This window comes from Triticum aestivum, chromosome 6B, assembly GCF_018294505.1.
Source record: "Triticum aestivum cultivar Chinese Spring chromosome 6B, IWGSC CS RefSeq v2.1, whole genome shotgun sequence".
Classification (NCBI taxonomy): Eukaryota; Viridiplantae; Streptophyta; class Magnoliopsida; order Poales; family Poaceae; genus Triticum; species Triticum aestivum.
This window is the reverse complement of record NC_057810.1, coordinates 139,632,716-139,637,227: the sequence shown is the minus strand read 5'-3', so window position 1 is coordinate 139,637,227 and position 4,512 is coordinate 139,632,716.

The window sequence follows — 4,512 nt, the reverse complement described above, 5'->3', positions numbered from 1 at the left end:
GGGATTTATATCTGCTTATCACTATGAGGAACTTGAAAGACGAGAAAACCAAGATTTATCCCTCAACTACGAGGGGAGGTAAGGAACTTCCATCTAGCTCTGCACTTGATTCTCCTTCTATTTTGAGTAAGCTTGCGACACCTAAACTTGCTTCTGCTATTAATTCTGGTATGTCGCATGTTATTGATGATGCCACTTCTGCTATGCGTGATACTTATGATGAAACTACTTCTATGCTTGATAATATTGTGCCACTAGGTGAATTTCTTGATGAACAACTTGCTAGGGCTAGAGAGAATGAAATTATTGAAACTGATAATATTGATGAAAGTGATGATGAAGATTCTCCCCCTAGATATGAATTGACTGTTGTGCTTGAGGGTTATGTTATGGATGAAGAAACTGCTCGAGATTTTCTTGCTTGCAATGATAGATCTGATCTTAAGAAATTGTTAGCTAAGCGGAAAGAAAAGTCTCTGAATGCTAGAATGAAATATGACCCTACTTTTGCTACTTCCCCTATCCGTGTTAATGATAAGGATTATGATTTCTCTGTCGATCCTGAGATAATTACTTTGGTTGAATCTGATCCTTTTTATGGCTATCAATCTGAAACTGTTGTGGCACATCTTACTAAATTGAATGATATAGCCACCCTATTCACTAATGATGAGAAAACTCGTCACTACTATATCCTTAAATTATTTCCGTTCTCATTAAACGGTGATGCTAAAATATGGTTTAATTCTCTTGATCCTGGTTGTGTGCGTAGTCCCCGGGATATGATTTATTACTTCTCTTCTAAATATTTCCCTACTCATAAGAAACAAGCTGCTTTAAGGGAAATATATAATTTTGTGCAAATTGAAGAAGAGAGTCTCCCACAAGCTTGGGGGAGGCTTCTCTGATTACTTAATGATTTTCCTGATCATCCTCTTAAGAAAAATGAAATACTTGATATCTTTTATAATGGACTAACCGATGCTTCCAGAGACCACCTGGATAGTTGTGCTGGTTGTGTTTTCAGGGAAAGAACTATTGATCAAGTTGAATTGTTATTGAATAACATGTTGACTAATGAAAATAATTGAACACTTCCTGAACCAACTCCTAAGCCAACTCCGAAGAAAAGAGGTGTTCTATTTCTCAGTCCTGAAGATATGCAAGAGGCAAAGAAATCTATGAAAGGAAAAGGTATTAAAGCTGAAGATGTTAAGAATTTACCTCATGTTGAAGAAATACATGGCCTTAATATACCACCTATTGAAGAAATACATGGTCTTGATAACCCTACATAGGTAGTAAAGGTAAATTCTCTCTATAGATATGATAAAGTTGAAATCCCATCTAGCAAGTTTGCTAGCCAATGCTTGGATGAGTTTGATGACTTTATAGTTAAACAAGAAAACTTCAATGCTTATGTTGGTAGACAATTGAAACAAAATGCTTATATGATTGAACACTTGGGTGATTATATGTCTAGAGTTAAAGGCGAACTTAAACTTATTAGTAAACATGCTTCTATTGTTACCACTCAAGTACAACAAGTGCTTAAAGCTCAAAATGATTTGCTCAATGAATTAAATGATAAGAAAAATGATAATGCTGTTAGAGTTATGACTAGAGGGGGTAAAATGACTCAGGAACCTTTATATCCTAAGGGCCACCCTAAGAGAATAGAGCAAGATTCTCAGAGAACTAATGTTGATGCACCTAGTCCTTCTAAAAAGAATAAAAAGAAAAATGATAGGACTTTTCATGCTTCTTGTGAACCTATTGTTGACACACCTGAGAATCCCAATGATATTTCTATTTCTGATGCTGAATCACAATCTGGTGATGGACATGAACCTAGTAATAATGTTAATGATGATGCTCATGTTGATGCTCAATCTAGCAATAACAATGATGTAGAGGTTGAACCTGTTGTTGATCTTGATAACCCACAATCAAAGAATCAACGTTATGATAAGAGAGACTTCATTGCTAGGAAGCACTGTAAAGAAACAGAACCATGGCTTTAGAAACCCATGCCTTTTCCTCCTAAACCATCCAAGAAAAAGGATGATGAGGATTTTGAGCGCTTTGCTGAAATGATTAGACCTATCTTTTTGCGTATGCGTTTGACTGATATGCTCAAAATGAATCCTTATGCTAAGTACATGAAAGATATTGTTACAAATAAAAGAAAGATACTAGAAGCTGAAATTTCCACCATGCTTGCTAATTTTACTTTTAAGGGTGGAATACCTAAGAAACTAGGGGATCCAGGAGTACCAACTATACCATGCTCCATTAAAAGAAACTATCTTAAAACTGCTTTATGTGATCTTGGAGCCGGTGTTAGTGTTATGCCTCTCTCTTTATATCATAGACTTGAATTGAACAAGTTGACACCTACTGAAATATCTTTGCAAATGGCCAATAAATCAACTGCTATACCTGTCGGTATTTGTGAGGATGTGCCTATTATAGTTGCAAACATTACTATCTTAATGGACTTTGTTATTCTTGATATTCCCGAGGACGATAGTATGTCGATTATCCTTGGTAGAACCTTTTTGAATATTTCAGGGGTTGTTACTGATTGCAACAAAGGCAATGCCACTTTTCATGTTAATGGTAATGAGCATACGGTACACTTTCCGAGGAAACAACCTCAAGTTCAAAGTGTAAATTCTATTGGAAAATTTTCATCGATTATTATTGGAGGTTTTGAATTTCCTCTTCCTACTGTCAAGAAGAAATATGATATTCTTATTATTGGGGATGTACATATCCCCGTTGAGGTAACCTAGTGTTATTCGAAATTTCTCAGGTTTCAGGCGATTCGGAATGAGTTTGTTAACAAGACTTGATCAACCTTGTTAGTGGATTCCTTTTGATGAGCATGAGATGGATGAAGTCAGAAAGCACAACCTTCTGTACCCTCCTTTTACTTTCTTTTATTTAGATTAAATAAAGCAAAAATAGTATTTTTTGTCTATTTTTTGATTTATCCATGCAATAAAAAATACCCCAAAAATAAAAGTTCTCCAAATACCCTGAAAATGAAATATGATTTTTTCTAGAATATTTGAGAATATTTCGCACTAAGAACACACCAGATGGGGCAAGCACCTGGCCACGAGGGTCCAAGGCGTGCCCCCTGCCTCGTGGGCCCCTGGTTTCCCCCTCCACTTATTCCTGCACCCACACACTTCTTCTTCCTCCCAAAAAAATCACCAACCAGCTCAAGCACGTGTTCTAGCTCATCTTGCTGCCATTTTCGATCTCCTTGCTCAAAGCTCCATTCACAAAACTGCTTTGGGGGATTGTTTTTGGTATGTGACTCCTCCAATGATCCAATTAGTTTTTGTTCTAGTGCTTTATTCATTGCAAATTTTTGCTGCTAAGGTGGCCCTATTCTTGAGCTTGCATGACAAATTTATTTGGTCCCAAGTAGTTCTAATGCATGATATAGTCTCTAGGCACTTGTGGGAGTAGTTGCTATCAATTTTGTTGAGTTTGGTTCACTTTTATTTTGAGTTACTAAAAATTTCAGAAATTTTCAGAAAATGATGAAGAGATTTTGGAGGGGCTCTTCGAGATGAAGCTCGAAGGATAAGCAAAGTGAAGAGAATAAAAAGCCCAAATTTAATCTCCCTCGCACCACGAAGGTTCGGCCGTGTGAATGGCCTTGTGATGAGTTCTTGAGAGCAGCCAGGATTCATGATGACTTCTATCATTTGGCTGACAATGCAGGCCTCACCAACTTCCTCCATGACCATCTTGATCAGTATCTCCTACTCACTAATACGTTCGTGCAAAATTTTCACTTTCATGCTAGGAAATCACCACCTTCGGTGGAGTTTCATTTATAAGATGAGGGTAAGGAGATGTCACTATATGATTTTTGTGAGGTTTGCAAGATACCCCTTGAGGGCAACATAGAGGAACCACATCATAGTGATATGGATGGATTTATTGATATGATTGATGTGGGGGAAACGAGGAAGGTTTTCGATGCAAGAATTACTAGCACACACTTTCCCGTTATACGTTACTTTGCAATATTTGCTAGTAGATGCTTAATTGGTCGTGGGAACTGTGGAAACCTTAGTGCCCCTGATATTGTTATTTTGTGCCATGCTTTGTTTCGCGATAACACTTTTAGTTTAGGCGCTATTATTGCTAAACGATTAAGTCTGAACCATACAAAGGGCCCCATCTTTGGAGGCATCTTTGCTTCATGCCTTGCTAAACACTTTAGGATACCTATTAGGCATTATGAGAAAGAGGAAAAGTTGTTGCCCCCTATTTTTCTAGACTATAAGAGTATGGTAGCACATGAGTTTATTGTTAAAAACAATGAGATGATGGTTAAGTATAATTTGAAATTTAATAAAACTCACAGTGAGACTATTATCTTTCCTGCACCCTCTTTGTTTAACATACTTTCAGGCACGTACCTCATCTTGCCGGAGGTCGTTTACGCATACCGGAGCCAGACACCAGCTCCAGAGCCTGAGT